An 18,647-nucleotide genomic window follows, 5' to 3' on the forward strand; every position below is an offset into this window, starting at 1 on the left:
GGGTAATAATCCTTTCATTTTGGGGGTTAAAAGTAATTTCTGAGCCATTGTTGGAAAAATTGATTTTTATTTTTTTCTCTGGAAGGACCATGCAAATTTTGCATAACAATTCCAATGAAAAGTTCACTAGTTTTTCCCCAGTTACAACTCTGGATTTAAAATTTTCAATGTTTAAACATTATAGTATTTTTTTCCCCTGAAAAGATGTATACATGCAATACTACTTGACTTGATTACATTGGGAAGCAGGAATACAGCAAGAGAAAAAAGAAGGATGGATCCTTCATTTATATTTCACTGAAGTTAAGATGAAGAGTCTTAACCACACATTAGCACAAATCTACCTTGCACGTTAGATGCTTACCATATATCTGTTAAATGAATACATACATTAATTGACATCATGCAAGAGATCACCATACACAATCATTTTTGCACAACTATGTGGATAAATTATTTGAAATACCACTGTTCAAATATTTTATTTAATAGTTCATTCGCATGATATTGACATGCTTCTTGCAACAAACTGTTCAAAAGAGCAAATATGTATACTTTTAAAGCATAGTGTCTTCTAAATCATTATAAAAAGTCAATTAAAATAATAAAATAATTCTTATACTCCATAAAATTATTAGCATCCAGATATATAAATAAAAATAAATTTGATGTCAACTAATATGTAAAGAAAGGAGTCAAGAGAAATAGTTACATCTGTTCAGTTGCCATTGACTCAAAAAAAAATCGTTGAAACATTATATTAAGGTAAGGAAACTTTGTTTTGCTCATATAAGAACTAAAATATGATAAAATTTATTAGAGTGTAAAGATGAGGAACTAAATTCAATGTACATCATTTTTTATTTTTGTTTATAGCTTTATTTTGTTTAGAGTTTAGGTTTTTTCAGGCAGTTATGGTTTTGTGGAAGAGTGTGAGAACTGTGTGCTACAAGCTAAACAAGGACACTGAAGGGTAGTAACCATTTCTACCCTGGGAACTCTACCGTACCAAGATCTACAACTACTTGTTAAAATATCTAAAAATTTTCCTTCTAAAATAAATGATAATGAATAGGTAATGAATGATGTGTGACACAGAACATCGAGAGTAAGAAAAAATGAAAGGGAAGCTGTTTCCTGTCCTTATGCAGGGAAATAGACACTTTAAATTATAACACAATGTGGTGTCGCTAAAATATATTCTGACCCAACTCCACAGTAGTAGCTTCATGAGACTGTGGATCTGAGGACGAGGACAGTTGTAGGGTGATAGTCTACTAAAAAACTAAAAGCATAGAAAAAAATTGGAGCACCATAAAAAACAAAACCAAAAATATTTATCCATGTTTCCATAGGAGCAGCAAAAGGAGAAGATAGCAAACGAGAAACAGAACAGAGAGTGACATCAACATACGCTGCACACAAATTTCAAAGCGGGCCGACAGAACATACAGCCTCTCAGGTTTTCTAGGCAGGGAAATGAAGCATTTTGATGGGGCTTTAAGTCATAGAATTATATTAGGTATGAATTGATAATTGAAAGTTACTTGAAATTTCATAGTTTTTATGAATCTAAAGTCCATGATAATTGACCTCCAGCCTGATGGGGTTCAGGGGATCATTGATTACACAATTAAATTCTGAGAGAGGGTTTTGGAGAATAGTCTGGAAGTGTATGTGGATGGAATAGTGAAACGGATTAGTGGACTAGTTTACTAGTGGAGGAGGAACATGACATGTTACTTTGATTAAATCGAATTTAATTTTTCCTTTATGGTTTGTGCCTTTGGAGTCATATGTAATAAAATTTTTTCCTGATTAGATCATAAAAATATTATCCTATGTTTTCTTATTGAAGTTCCATAGTTTCAAGATTTATATTTAGGTCTATGATACATTTTGTTTTAGTTTTTGTATATGGTACAAGCTATCAACTGAAGTTTACTTTTTTTGGCATATGGATATTCAATTGTTCTGGCACCACTTGTTGAAAAACTAAACTAACCACCAAATTGTCTTTACATGTTTATTAAAAACTTAGAATTCCCTATATGTGCATGTCTATATTTGAACACTGTATTCTGAATCACTGATCAGTTTGTCTACCTTCATGACAATACCATAACATCTTGATTAGTGTAACTTGATATACTTGAAATCAGATAGTATTAGTCCTCCAACTTAGTTTTTCTTTCACAGAGTCATTTGGCTATTCTAGGCACTTTGCATTTTCATATAAATTTCAAAATCAACTTCTCTATTTCTACAAAAACTTTTACTGGGATTTTGTTTGAGATTATGTTGAAACTATAAATAAATTTGGAGATAGCTGTTATCTTAACAATATTGAATCTTCCAACCAGTAATGAAGATATATCTCTCTATTATTTAGGTCAACTTTAGTATCTCTCATCAATATATTTTGGTTTATAATGTATAGCTCTTGCATGTATTTAGCCAGATTAATCCCTAAGCATTTCATATTTTTGATGTTATTATAAATTGTCTTGTTTTATCAAATTTTGTAGAAGTACAGTTGATTATTTTGTATTAATACTTTATAGAAGTTTTGGTAAATTAGTTTTCAGAATCTTAAAGATATTTTCCATTGTTTTCTTCCCTGCATTTTTTTGACAGGATATCTTCTATCACTTTAACTTGGTTTTTCTGTAGTTTATTTCCTGTGGCTGCTTTTGTAACTTTTGAGCAACTTGATTATGATATGACTTTGTGTCTTTTTTTTTATTCTTGTATTTAAGTTTGGTTGAGCTTCTTGTATCTGCAGGTAAATGTTGTCATCAAATTTGGAAAGTTTTACTCACATATTTTTTCCGCCTCTCCCCATTTTTTCACGTTACAATTTTACATTGATTAAGACATTTAAAGTTTTCCCTGAACTCACTGATGCTTTTCATACTTTTGATTTTTTTTCCTCTTTGTTTCTTTTGTATATCCTTTATATGTCCTCTGCAATATCTTCAAATTTGCTATTTTTCTTCTGTAATATTTAAGGTACTGTTTAACTTAAGCAGTATATTTTTCATCTTACATAATTGATTTCACCTATTGATTTTTGTGTTTTTTTAACATTCAACATTTCTGTACATTTGGAACATGTGAAATACAATTATAAATAATTGTTTTAATGTCCTTATATGCTAATTCTATGCCTTTGCCAGTTCTGGGTCTATTATGATTGACTGCTTTTTGTAGCATTAAAAATTTTATTTTGCTTCTTTGTATGTCTGATAATTTTTTGTTGGTTGCCAAATGTTGTGTATTTTACCTTTCAGGGTGCTAGAAAATTTTCTATTATTACTGTAAATATTCTTGATCATTATTATTATAAAGTTGCAATGTAATTTTATCTTTATTATATGGTTAAAGCAGTATTGTGAATAATGCTGCAATGAACATAGAAGCACAGATGTCTTTTCAAGATCCTGATTTCAATTCTTTTGGATATATATATATTTGGGATTCAGTTAAGTTCGTTGGAATATCTTCTAGAGAGTAAGCAGGCGCAATTGTTGGGCTCACCTTATTTGTTTCTCATTTGCAGAGAACATTGTTCCTCATCGACTGATATCAGGTGTCTTGAAAACTTTTCTTTCATACACTATGCTTTTTGTTTGTTTGTTTGTCTTCATTTGTATTAGGTGATAGAGTAAATCTGATCTCTGACACTCCTTATTGATTGGAAAAGGAAATTCTCTTTTTCTCTATTTTAAGCTTTCTTTTTTTTGGAAAACAGATGTATTATGATTGCATTGCTGCTATTACAAGTGAATACAAACTTGGTGGCTTGATCAATAAAAATGTATTACCTTACAGTTCTGTATAGTAAAAGTACAACACAGGTTTCAATGTACTAAACCCAAGTGTAAGCAAGGCTACACGCCTTTCTGGAGTCTGTAGAGAAGCATCCATTTCCTTGCGTTTTCCAGATTCCAGAGACCACCAACATCCCTTGGTTCATGGCCTCCTCTCTCTATATTCACAGACAGCAGCAGTGGGCCAAGTCCTTCTCCAATAACATCGCTCTGATGTTTCCAACTTCATGTCGCTTTCTCTGACTCTGACTCTCCTTTGCCTCACTCCTCCACTTTTAAGGACACTGGTGATTAACTGTGTCCACCCAGATAATCCAGGACAATCTTTCTATCTTCTGATTAGCAACTTTAGTTCCATATGCAACCATAGTTTTCCTTTGCTACTTAATAAAACATAATCACAGGTTCCTGGGATTCAAATGTAGATATCTTTGGGTGGGTGGGTGGGGGGAGACGTGGTTCTGCCTATTATACCAAGATAGAGTTAGATTTCGCTTTTTTAATCCATTGCTAAAATATCTATCTTTAACGGAAGAGTCCTATCATTACAATGGATGCAATTATTTATATAGTTGTTCCATTAGTTTATAATCTTGCTATTTATTTTCAATTTTATATTCTGTTATTTTTTCCACTGTTCTGTATTTTGGAATAAACCACATACTGCATATTTTAATTTCATTTACCTCTTTCAACGTGATACTCTATATAGCTCTAATTTTGTTTGCTTATTTTACTTACTTTTTACTTGCTGTATGCTTTATTTACTTATTTTAGTTGTTGCATTTGTTATACTGACTAATTTTTCTCTTGCTCAGGGGTTACATTTGGAATACTAATTTGTTGAATGCCTGGATTTTATTGCATTCACTTAAAATGTTTTGATTTTTGTTTTAACAAGAAGTTTAGTCGCATGTAAATCAGCTTGGCATTTTAAGCTTCGTTTCTGGTGTGACTACGAGGGTTTTGTTCTTGAGTTACTTTAGCCCAACTACTCTGCTGATTCACTCACCTTACTCATTATTGGTCTGTTCAGATTTTCTATTTGTTCATAACTCGTGTTAGTAGGTTGTGTATTTCTAGGAATTTATCATTTTATTCGTGTTCTCTACTGATAACCCCGTTATTAAACAAAGTCTCTCTCCCCTGGTTGATCAGGACTAGAAAATCTCCCTGCTCTGCGTGACTCTGGGGATCGTTCTGCTACAGCCTTGCAGTTGTGGCTCTTTCTCCAATAGTTGCTCTTTGCTTAGCTTCGAGCATTCTCACCCTGTGCATGAGCAGCCTAGTTCTCAGCCAAAAAAAACTCATGTGCAGCCCTATGTATATTTCAGGAACTGCTTTTCTGCATAGTTCCCTCTCTGTGGTTTTGATCCACAAATTCCAGATACTTTAACCTCTCCATCTTCAACCTCCATCTCCTCAAACCAGCAAGACTGTCACAGCCTGCCTGCTCTCCGACTTCTTGCACCTGCATCATGGTCCAGAAAGTGCCGCTAGGCAGTAAGTGATGTGATTGTAAACTTACCTTGTTTGTTTCCATTCTCTGAGATTACTGTCTTGTTCTGTCTGTTGTCTAATGTTAAAATAATGTTTTCATTTATTTTTTTAGGTTCTCTTGTTTACTGAGGAGGACAGATCTTGCTGCAGTTATGCCGTTAAGAGCACGATCATCTTATATTCCTTCCAGTGTTTTCTGGTATATTAGTCAGTAAAAATTCTCAGTTTTTCTACTGTATTCCAATGATATTTGCACTAAAAGGCGGTGCCTCACAGAATGTTTATATGTACTCTTTGAAAAATTTGTTGCTTGTGGATCCCAGATATAAAGGCAGAATTGTCTTTATGTTTTATACGTCATGTGTTTATAGAATAACTCTGAGGTCATTAGTGTTTGATAAACAAAAATGTATAATAGTTTATTTTTAAATTTCTGACTAACATAAAAACATGAGGCTTTAAAATATACTTTCGTTTTAAGCCTAAAAGGCACGTGATGCAAAAGCCTAAATTGTCATGACATTAATTAAAAGTAAAATGGAATAGACAAGGTTTCAGAGTGAAGATGATAGCTTTGCAAAGCAAATAGCTATACTATATTCATTTATTTAATAATAATTTCTAAAGTGGTCTTTTAATAGCATGTTTCCAGCCATCACTGAGTTTCAGTTGACACTAATCTAATCTACTGATTATTCAGAAAGTAAGACTGATCTTACTTCCAAAGGAATTGAAGTGGTTAATCATCCTGCAGCAATGAAGCATAGATTTGGAAAGCATTTCCTATTTGGTTATTTTCCCCAAGAGAGCTTACAGATGCACACAGATAACAAGAGTAAAATGCGCACTAAAATATTTATTGAAATAAATATCAAAAATCAAAAATTATATTAGGAGGCAAATAACTTTAATCCAAGTAATACCATTGATTCTCTAATGAAATAGAACTATTTAAAAATGTTCAAAACTATCTCAGCATATTCCTTTGATCTGTCAGTAGGAATTACCAGATATCTTTAGAGAATCTTTCCTAATATAGCAATATGAATATGAAAAAAATTTAAATCTCCCCAAAAGTTCTAGAAGTGAAAATGTGACTTAAAGCACAGGAGTGAAGGCCTAGATTATAACTTTCAATGATGAAGTGCGTGTTGGATTTATTAGACAATTACATGTTATAATAAAAAAAGAAAAAAACATGTTTAGGTTGTACTTCATAATGCTAAAGATGAAAAGAAACACTAAAAGCAATGAAAATATGAGACACACAACAGACTTCTTTCAACAATAGAGTAAGATTAACAATAACAAGGAAAAATAAAAGTTTTTTGACAACTCTTATACCTTCCTTGGTTATTTTAAATATTAAGATTTTCTACTTCTTTAATTTTAATATTCTCTTTTTTTCCCCTTCCAAATATATTTTGTAAAACAAGATTTTAGACACAGAATTTCTAACTAAACAAAAAGTAGTGCTGGCTGGGCGGAGTCAAGATGGCGGCGTAGGCAGACTCTGAACTCACCTCCTCCCGTGGACACAGCCAATTTACAACTACTCGTGGAAAAATTACCCCTGAGACAGAACTGAAAACTGGATGAGAGGAACTCCTGCAACAACGGACAATCCTAACTGGGGTGGAAGAGGCAGAGACTCCCTTCTGGAGAGGAAAAACGCCGCCTTCACAAGCCGCCAGCTTCACGGCCGCCGGGAGCAGCTCACAGGTACGCAGCCTCCCTGGAGGCGCGGGGTCCTGAGCCGGGGAGCGCCCCCGCTGTGGGCATTTTGTGGACCCAGCACAATCGACACCAGTGGCATAATATCTGACCTTGCCTGCTACTAAAGCATTGGGGAGCACCCCCAGAAAACCCGGTTCACAAAGAAACTAAAACTGGCTCTTAAAGGGCCCGCGCACAAACTCACCCGTGCCAGAAAGCATCCTAAAATCACCAGAAAGAAAGGTGCACACTGCTTTGGTGACAAGAGACTCACCTAATAGGCCCTGAGTGCATCTCGGTGAGGGGTGAGACCTCTCCAGGGACTGGGACATTGGCGGCGGCCATTGTTGTGGCCTGGTGTGAGCGTGCTGACACAGACGCCATTGGAGTTCTCCCTGAGGCCTGCTAGCCCAGGGTCTGCTCCACCCGCTAGAGCACCGATTTAATCCAGCTCAGCCAGGGCAGGCAGCCCACCCTAGAGACTGGCCCCACCTAACAACAAGCCCTCAGGCAACGTGTGGGCCTGCATAGATTGGTGACTGGATTCTCTGCAGCCTGGCAACTGAGCTGACTTGAGTGGGGCAGGGTGTGCACAAGGAGCGGGTAGAGAGTGTGGGGCTGTGGTGGAGTGTGTGGGGCTCCCGCCGTGGAGAGACTGGGTCCGCTTGGGGAGGTCGGGGCGCTCACACGGGGCAGGACTGTGTTGACTGTGTGTGTGGACCTCTGGGCAGCAGGGCTTGTCAGCTGCAGAAGACTTGTGCTTCTCAAAGACCCACATAGGAGTTTTGCCCCACCTTCCAAAGCCTGAAACAATTGGGTGCTCCTGTGCCTGAGGCCAGCCCCACCCAGCTGCAATCCTCAGAGAGCTGAGAAGAGACCTAATAGGCTAGAGGTTTACAGCAATTCTAAGGCCCTGAGCCTAACAACCTGCCACACTGGGGGCCTACTCACTTAAAAGAAATACTGCAACACAAATGTGGTATTAGAACTTACAGCCAACTGTGCTGGGGCTCCCCACACCTGATAAAGAGACTGAAGGGCCCACAACAACTACAAGCAGCTGAGCATTACAACAGCTGGCCAGGAGCATAACTCAGCCTCCCTGGGCGCCTATAGGGAGAGCTAACAGGCCACAATAGAAGGACACACGTAGCCCACATAGGGGCCACCCCTGGAACATTGAGAACTGAGGGAAGCACACTGGAAGCCTCCTAAGCCATCACTTACATAAGGTCACCTATCCAAGAGCAGGAGACGTAGCTGACCTACCTAATACATAGACACAAGCACAGGGAAAGAGGCAAAATGAGGAGGCAAAAGAATACATTCCAAGTAAGGGAACAGGACAAAACCCCAGAAAAGGAACTAAGTGAAACAGAAATGAGCAACCTACCTGACAGAGAGTTCAAACTAAGAGTGTTAAGGATGCTCACTGATCTGGGGAGAAGAATAGATGAACTCAGTGAGAATGTCAACAAAGAAATGGAAGATATAAAAAGAACCAATCAGAAATGAAGAATACAATACTGGAAATGAAAAACTCATTAGAGGGACTCAAAAGCAGAGTAGAGGATACAGAAGAACGGATCAGTGAGCTGGAAGAAAGACTAGAAGAAATTACCCAAGGTGAACAGGTAAAAGAGAAAAGAATTAAAAAGAGTGAGGACAGTCTAAGGGACCTCTGGGACAACATCAAGCGCACTAACATCCGTGTTATAGGTGTCCCGGAAGGAGAAGAGCGAGACAAGGGGGCAGAGAATCTATTTCAAGAAATAATAGATGAAAACTTCCCTAACCTAAGGAAGGAAACAGACATCCAGGTACAGGAGGCACAGAGAGCCCCAAACAAGATAAACCCAAAGAGGCCCACACCAAGACACATCATAATCAAAATGTCCAGAATTAAAGATAAAGAGAGAATCCTAAAAGCCGCAAGAGAATGTCAAGTTACATACAAAGGAAACCCCATAAGGTTATCAGCTGACTTCTCAGCAGAAACCTCACAGGCTAAAAGAGAATGGCACGATATATTTAAAGTGCTAAAAGGAAAAAACTTACAGCCAAGAATACTCTACCCGGCAAGGTTATCATTCAAAATGGAAGGAGAGATCAAAATTTTCCCAGATAAGCAAAAATTAAAGGAGTTTGTCACCAAGAAACCAGTGCTACAAGAAATGTTAAAGGGACTGATTTAAGGGGAAAAGAGAAGACCACAAATAGGAAAAATTATCTATTTCCACGATTAGAACGTAATGGATACAAATGCACAAAAAAGAGGTTAGATATGATATCAAAAACATAAAAGGAGGGAGGAGGGTAGTTAAAGAGTACAGCTTTCAGACAGAGGTCAAACTAAAGTGACCATCAATTCTGTATAGAAGAAGTAAGGAACAGAGAAGGACTACTTAAACACTGAGGAAAAAAAAAAAATAAAAAAGTTAAAAAATGGCAGTAAGTACATACTTATCAATAGCTACTTTAAACGTCAATGGACTAAATGCCCCAATTAAAAGGCATAGGGTGACTGACTGGATAAAAAAACAAGACCCATATATATGCTGCATACAAGAGACACACTTCAGACCTAAAGACACTCACAAACTGAAAGTGAAGGGATGGAAAAAGATACTCCACGCAAATGGCAATGAAAAGAAAGCTGGGGTAGCAGTACTCATATCAGACAAAATAGACTTTAAAACAAAAACTGTAAAAAGAGACAAAGAAGGGCATTACATAATGATCAAGGGAACAATCCAACAAGAGGATATAACACCTGTAAATATCTACGCACCCAATGTAGGTGCACCTAAATATATAAAGCAATTATTAACAGACATAAAAACAGAAATAGACAGTAACACAATAATAGTAGTAGGGACTTTAACCCTCCACTTACACCAACAGATAGATCATCCAAACAGAAGATCAATAAGGAAACATTGGCCTTAAACGAGACCTTAGAACAGATGGACCTAGTAGATATATACAGAGCATTCCATCCAAAAACCGAAGAATACACGTTCTTTTCAAATGCACATGGAACATTCTCCAAGATTGATCACATATTAGGCCACAAAACAAGTCTCCATAAATTTAAGAAGATTGAAATAATACCAAGCATCTTTTCTGACCACAACGGTATGAAACTAGAAATCAACTATAGGAAGAAAATCAGAAAAGCCACAAATACATGGAGATTAAACAAAATGCTACTGAACAACGACTGGGTTAATGAAGAAATCAAAGAAGAAATCAAAAATACCTGGAGACAAATGAAAATGAAAACACGACATGCCAGAATTTATGGGATACAGCAAAAGCAGTTCTAAGAGGGAAGTTTATAGCGATACAGGCCTATCTCAACAAACAAGAAAAATCTCAAATAAACAATCTAAAAATGCACCTAAAGGAACTGGAAAAAGAAGAACAAACAAAGCCCAAAATCAGTAGAAGAAGGGAAATAATAAAAATCAGAGCAGAAATAAGTGAAATGGAGACCAAAAAAAAATAGAAAAAATTAATAAAACCAAGAGCTGGTTCTTTGAAAAGATCAACAAAATAGACAAACCTTTAGCTAGACTCACCAAGAAAAAAAGAGAGAAGGCACAAGTAAGTAAAATCAGAAATGAAAGAGGAGAGGTTACAACAGACACCTCAGAAATACAAAAGATTATAAGAGAATACTATGAAAAACTATATGCCAACCAATTCGACAATCTGGAAGAAATGGATAAATTCTTAGAATCATACAACCTTCCAAAACTGGATCAAGAAGAAGTGGAGAATTTGAATAGACCAATCACCAGTAAGGAGATCGAAACAGTAATCAAAAACCTCCCCAAAAATAAAAGTCCAGGACCAGACTGCTTCCCTGGTGAATTCTACCAAACATTCAAAGAAGACTTAATACCTATCCTTCTCAAACTCTTCCAAAAAATTGAGGAGGGGGAAGCTCCTAACTCATTCTACGAAGCTGACATTACCCTGATACCAAAACCAGACAAGGACAACACAAAAAAAGAAAATTACAGGCCAATATCACTGATGAACATCGATGCAAAAATCCTCAACAAAATACTAGCAAATCGCATACAACAATACGTTAAAAAGATTATACACCATGATCAAGTGGGATTTATTCCAGGGATGCAGGGATGGTTTAACATTCGCAAATCAATAAACGTAATACACCACATTAATAAAATGAAGAACAAAAATCACATGATCATCTCAATAGATGCAGAGAAAGCATTTGACAAGATCCAGCATCCATTTATGATAAAAACTCTGAATAAAATGGATATAGAAGGAAAGTACCTCAACATAATAAAGACCATATATGAGAAACCCACAGCTAATATCATCCTCAATGGTGAAAAACTGAAAGCTATCCCTCTAAGAACAGGAACCAGACAAGGATGCCCACTGTCACCACTCCTATTTAACATAGTATTGGAAGTCCTAGCCAGAGCAATCAGGCAAGAGAAAGAAATAAAAGGGATCCAAATTGGAAAGGAAGAAGTGAAACTGTCACTATTTGCAGATGACATGATTTTATATATAGAAAACCCTAAAGAATCCACCAGAAAACTTTTAGAAGTAATAAACGAATATGGTAAAGTTGCAGGATACAAAATCAACATACAAAAATCAGTCGCATTTCTGTACACTAACAACGAAGTAGCAGAAAGAGAAATTAAGAATACCATCCCATTTACAATTGCAACAAAAAGAATAAAATACCTAGGAATAAATTTAACCAAAGAGGTGAAAGATCTGTACACCGAAAACTATAAAACATTTCTGAAAGAAATTGAAGAAGACACAAAGAAATGGAAAGATATTCCGTGCTCTTGGATTGGAAGAATTAACATAGTTAAGATGTCCATACTTCCTAAAGCCATCTATAGATTCAATGCAATCCCTATCAAAGTTCCAACAACATTTTTCACAGAAATAGAACAAAGAATCCTAAAATTCATATGGAACAACAAAAGACCCCGAATAGCTAAAGGAATCCTGAGAAAAAAGAACAAAGCTGGAGGTATCACACTCCCTGATATCAAAATATACTACAAAGCTATAGTAACCAAAACAGCATGGTACTGGCACAAAAACAGACACACAGATCAATGGAATAGAATCGAAAGCCCAGAAATAAACCCACACATCTATGGACAGCTAATCTTTGACAAAGGAGCCAAGAACATACAATGGGGAAAAGAAAGTCTCTTCAACAAATGGTGTTGGGAAAACTGGATAGCCATATGCAAAAAAATGAAAGTAGACCCTTACCTTACACCATACACAAAAATTAACTCCAAATGGATTAAAGACTTGAATGTAAGACCTGAAACTGTGAAAGTTTTAGAAGAAAACATAGGCAGTATGCTCTTCGACATCGGTCTTAGCAACATCTTTTCTAACACCACATCTGACCGGGCAAGAGAAACAATAGAAAAAATAAACAAATGGGACTACATCAAACTAAAAAGCTTCTGCACAGCAAAGGAAACCATCAAGAAAACGAAAAGACAACCTAACAATTGGGAGAAGATATTTGCAAACCATACATCTGATAAGGGCTTAATCTCCAAAATATATAAAGAACTCATGCATCTCAACAACAAAACTACCAACCCAATTAAAAATGGGCAAAAGACCTGAACAGACATTTCTCCAAAGAAGATATACAGATGGCCAACAGACACATGAAAAGATGTTCAAAATCACTAACTATCAGGGAAATGCAAATCAAAACTACAATGAGATATCACCTCACGCCTGTCAGAATGGCTATAATTAACAAGACAGGAAACAACATGTGTTGGAGAGGATGTGGAGAGAAGGGAACTCTCATACACTGCTGGTGGGAGTGCAAACTGGTGCAGCCACTATGGAAAACAGTATGGAGATTCCTCAAAAAATCAAGGATAGAACTACCATATGATCCAGCTATTCCACTGTTGGGTATTTATCCAAAGAACTTGAAAACACCAATTTGCAAAGGTACATGCACCCCTGTGTTCATTGCAGCCTTATTCACAATAGCCAAGACTTGAGAGCAACCTAAGTGCCCATCAAGGGACGAATGGATAAAGAAGCTGTGGTATATATACACAATGGAATACTACTCAGCCATAAGAAACGACGAAATCCAGCCATTTGTGACAACATGGATGGACATTGAGGGTATAATGCAAAGTGAAATAAGTCAGAGGGAGAAGGCCAAATACCGTATGATTTCCTTCATTAAGTAGTAGATAATAACAACAATAAACAAACACATAGGGACAGAGATTGGATTGGTGGTTACCAGAGGGGAAGGGGGGAGGGTGGAGGGTGAAAGGGATAATTCGGTACATGTGTGTGGTGATGGGTTGTAATTAGTATTTTGGTGGTGAACATGATGTAGTCCATGCAGAAATAGAAGTACAATGATGTACACCTGAAATTTTTGCAATGATAAACCAATGTTACTGCAATAAAAAAAAAAAAAAAAAAAAAGTAGTGCTGGCTCATTTCACAAATGCTATTTCTTTGATTTCTTGAGCTGCTTTACACAAAACCCAGAGCTTTCAGGGGTTCACTGAAAGGGACAGACTTTCCAGCCTTCTTTGGCAAAACTATACAATTCTTTGGAAATAGATATTTTAATTTTGTGTTCCTGGCTGTCACATACTCAAATAGTGGTTTAGCAGGAGTGACATTATTGCCCAAGGCTTAACTTTTCATATGGAAGAGTATGCATCCTTGTCTTCAGTTAATTCAGATTCCCACTGTAATAAAATCTCGGGTTGGCACCTTTTCTGATTTCTAAGAACACCTCATATAGAATATTGTAGAATTGGGATGTATTCAGCAATTGCACAGTATGTCTATGGGAGGGCTCTAGTATCTTCCAGGTTGCACATTCTACAAACTGAAGAAAAGTATTGGTGATAGATTTGTAAACCGCACACTGATTTGCCAATCTCTGCCATGATATTTATCAACTGCAAACTCCAAGGGCTCCTCTGCCATTTTTAGAATAAGTACACCTGCCAAATCACTAGCAGTCCATGGTTAGGTTCCCTGAAGAGTTCTATTATTGTTCTTTATTTCCGCAAAAACAATGTTACTGAGGAAAATTATATGTGAAATGCTAGATAAAACTATGAGTCTATCCATCATTTTTTGAACTTGTATATATTTTCTACATCACCCTTCAAGACACGAGTCTGAACAACAGAGATTACTGCTATTTTAGAATTAATCTGCCTCAGGTTCTAGGTTTCTTTTAGCCTATGAGACTCTCTCACAATGTCTTCACCCTTAGGTTCCATTGTTATTAATTTTAAAATGAGATCCCGATAAAGTTTTCTTTTTCAATTCAAGCCAAAAGTGACGGAGAAATCCATTAAAAATAAGCATGGGTTATGGAGAGTTATAATTTCTATTTTAATACCATTTTGCTTAGATTATAATTTGTACAGATTCTGATTTTGAAATAGATTTTCTTTGCATCCTCTATATTATCAATTCTTTTATAAACATTTGGTGTTATGAGGGAAAGTAAATTTATGTGTTATCCAGATTTACATTTTTATAAATTAAACTTCATAATTGCATTACATTGGCCTCTTTTTCCTCAATTTTACTAAATTGAGTGGTTAAAATCTGAAATTAGTACATTAAGTCCACTAACCTTGATTTTATTCTGCAAATTTACCAAAATTTTCTTTTTATTTTTCTTCTGAATTTGCTTCTTAATTTTTTTTCTATTTTGAATGAATGTTTTCAGGTATGGTACCTCAATGTCCTTTTATCTCAATTGTTTTCCTCTTCTAGCTTTGTAAAGTTAAAAATATTTTGTAGTAACATTTAAATATTTTCCTTGATTTCTTTCTTCGTATTATGTATATCTTGTATAATACCTGCTTTTAAGTTTTATTATTTGTAGTTTGTATTTTCTTGTCATATTGTTGTTTTTCTTATAAATTTCAATTTGGGGGGTTATTTCATTTTATGTATTTTGTAAACAATATAAACTATTAATTCCATTTTAATCTTTTTATTACACTCAGTAAAGTGAAACATTTCTAATTTTTATTCTGTTTTATGCATTCATATTTTGACATCTTTTTCATATGTGAAATTTTCTTTGCTATAATTATTTCTGGTATTTTAAAACTCATGAATTTTGGCTTTTTTCTATTAGTTTACACCTCTAAGTTTTAAAACATTCACCAATAGGTTTCTTAACTTCAGAAATAAGAGTGTAACAGTATCTTGAGAATTTTTCTATATCCAGCACTGTAGTTAACAAACCTTTCATTTGACCTTCTAATATCCCTGAACTGACTTCCGTATCTTTTTTTGTGTGTGTGTGTGAGGAGATCAGCCCTGTGCTAACATCTGCCAATCCTCCTCTTTTTTTGCGGAGGAAGACGGCCATGGGCTAACATCCGTGCCCATCCTCCTCCACTTTATATGGGACGCCGCCACAGCATGGCTTGCCAAAGCAGTGTGTCGGTGCGCGCCCGGGATCCGAACCAGCGAACCCCGGGCCGCCGCAGCGGAGCGCGCGCACCCAACCACTTGCGCCACCGGGCCGGCCCCGACTCCCGTAAGTTTTTAATGGAGTTAACTATATATTTTTGTTGTTACATTATTATTTTATACCTTCCATATTTTCTCTTTCAAGAAGAGATACTGTGATACTTTTGATTAATAAATGCGTTGAAATCCAGTAACCTAGAAACAATACCTCATTCCAGGCATCGGGTATCAATCTTTTTACAGGCACCTGAACATGCTCCTAATAAATATATAATGCAAGAATATGTTCCTAATACATATATAACACTAAGTCAAATTGATTATTTTTACTTATACATAGAATGACTAAAATTTTTTTTTGATTTGTCAGCATTTTAAGATTATTGATTCTAAATTTAATATGTCATTCACAATAAAATGTTGATAATATCAAACAGAACCAGTTATTTCTACTATGCTCTATTTTATAAGTTGAAGGAACAAACATTTTTTGTGTGGCCATTTTAGGAAAACTTGATTAAGTTTAGTTTTAAAAGATAGTTGAACAAGTTTTTCCTTTTCTTTGGTTCTGAATGAGTGGCCTGAATTTGGGACAAACAAAATAGAAGTAGGATTGTCAAAGGAGACAAAACACAAACAAAAATCATATTCTTCAAAGGCAAAAAAAAATGATGTAGTTAATATTTTGATAATATACAAAAATAACTAGAAATGTATATTAGAAACTATATTATTTTCAAAATTAAGAAATTTTTAGGGAGGAAAGTTCAGACTTAGAAAATCTTAGTGATAAAAAGTAATCTCTACAATCAGGGAAACCTGATAATCTTATGAAAAGAAAGCCAAAATTCTAATTTTACTTTTTAATATATCTGCCATGTAACAATATACAGTTTAGAATCCATAAGTGTTTTTTCTTTATTAATATATGCATTAACATTGAACCAACTAAGTCATTATATTTAGGAGTTACTAACAGATTTCACATTCCTCAGATATTTTATATTTACAATGTGTCTCAAATTTGTGTTTCTATTATTTGTAAACCTCCAGTTTGCTTTTAATATACCCTTGTATGTATATGGTTAGACATACAGAAATATGTAAATATGTAGGTAATAATAATCAGAGTTCAAATCTTTTCTAGGACATAGCTTATGTCTATAGTCAGAAACTCCTGAGCAGGAGCCTCGGGGAGACTCAGAAGAGCACAGAGTTTCACCTCAAGGGTTTTGGTCTATGAGTGCTTATTAACTGGATATTTGAAGGACATCCATGGTATTTGCATTAAGCCTCTGGAAAAATCACCAGGAAAATGTGTTGATCAATCAAGACTAATTTTATGAGGTTTAATGCAATGTGGAGACCAATACCTTCACAATCTTAATGGTGTCTTAGAAGGAGGAGGATAGGGGAGTATATTTCTAGGGTTTTAGAACCTAGGCTGGGTAATTTTAAAGTAGGCATTACAAGAAGGGAGAAGGTAGGGCTTGTCTAGAGTTTATGGCAAAATAGCTTTGGATTGGTGGTCAGAGTGAGGAAGGGTCTTGAAGCAAGTTTTGATAAAGCTGTTATACTTGAGAAGTATTTCATTTGGTTCACAGTGTTACAAGAGCAAGTTGTTTCTTGGAGAAAGTGGCTAAATAATTTTACTTGTTCTTAGTTTCATTTAAGATAAAGAAAGTATGCTCAGTCCAAAATTATTAAACATGAAGACAGAAAAGAGTATTTGGTCTTAACACAGGGGCAGGAAATTACGTTGTTTCAGTTCTCACAACGTTGGGTTTTTTATTTTAATTTTTACCTGCCTCCTTTGGTATGTGGGGCAACAACTCTTGATCTCCAAAGTCCATTTTTGTCTCTTTCATAGTAATAGGATTTTTAGCTGGTATACGGTTTTGGGGGACTAAAAACTACACTGTTAGCATCTCCAACAGTCAGATGTAAACACGGTTGAAGAACTGTGAAAGTAAAAGAAGAGCACCCAAATGCGAACAAGCAGAGGCTGTTTATTCATAGCTCACTGTAGCAAAGGAGTCAGTCACCATCACTTGCGTTTGGCAGACACTCAGAGACAGACAGGAGAGTGGGAAAGCTTTACAGCGGGAGAAAAAATGGTGAATGCCTCAGATACGCTCTGATTAAAGGTTGTTGGCAGGGGTTATCTAGAAGTGGGAAAACTTACAAGATTGGTGTGAGGAACATCTTTTATTTTCCCTGGTTCTTTCTTAGTTGAGCGTGGGGGCAATAATTAGAGAATCAGGCAATCGTTGACCAAGTCTGGATCATTTTCAGCTGATTGATGCAGCTGGTTTACTCCCTGGGTCAGAGTTCTATTATCATCTACAGCCTGGCTGTTTTCTCTTGTATTTTCAGCCTCTCAAAATGAAGTAGATTGATCTTGTGCTAATTTCTGAGGACTGTTTTTAAGAGACTGGTGACACACATACACATATGCATTTTCTCTCTTTATCTTTCCTTTGGTTTCGTTGCCCAGAACCCAAATAAATCTTAAGTCACGAAGCCTAGGCCACCTGTGGGATGCTGCAGCCCAGGCTAAATTGCCTGGGTCCCTAAGGAACCTGTAGTAAAACTGCTTGGGGACTGAAGTCAACCCATGGCTGCCTATATCCAAACCCTTCTAAGTGAGTAATAAACTTTCATTTAGAGTAAGTCACTATTATTTTTGGCATTTCTGCAGTTTGTAGCCAGATTTTTAAAAAAGTTTGAAATGATTTCTTTTGGAATCATTACAGCAGCTGCGAAAGGGGCCAATTTCTAATGAAACCTACAGAAAATCTTTAAGTGAATGTGAAAAATTGATTCTCCAAAACACAACACAGAATTGTATCCTTTGATCATTTTCATTGTATATTTTAAAAATTGAAACATCTGTTGAACTTAATAATTATCATGTTAACTATAGAAGTATTTCAGGGGCCGTCCCTGTGGCTTAGCGGTTAAGTGCTCGCGCTCGGCTGCTGGCGGCCCGGGTTCTGATCCCCGGGTTGCGCCGACGCACTGCTTCTCCGGCCATGTTGAGGCCGCGTCCCACAT

General features: G+C 36.1%; 1 long non-coding RNA gene across 1 annotated transcript in view; it reads left to right on the forward strand.

The window, feature by feature from the left end:
• Positions 1-15,891, forward strand: part of LOC147917410 (uncharacterized) — a 67,349-nt gene extending 51,458 nt beyond the window's left edge. Inside the window, exons 3-6 of the long non-coding RNA XR_015549613.1 lie at positions 5,168-5,336; positions 5,446-5,532; positions 6,770-7,055; positions 15,479-15,891. This is a non-coding gene — a long non-coding RNA (uncharacterized LOC147917410). The remainder of the gene's footprint in view (positions 1-5,167; positions 5,337-5,445; positions 5,533-6,769; positions 7,056-15,478) is intronic.
• The last annotated feature ends 2,756 nt before the right edge of the window (positions 15,892-18,647 follow it).

This window comes from Ceratotherium simum, chromosome 3, assembly GCF_057802395.1.
Source record: "Ceratotherium simum simum isolate JZ-2026a chromosome 3, ASM5780239v1, whole genome shotgun sequence".
NCBI lineage: Eukaryota > Metazoa > Chordata > Mammalia > Perissodactyla > Rhinocerotidae > Ceratotherium > Ceratotherium simum.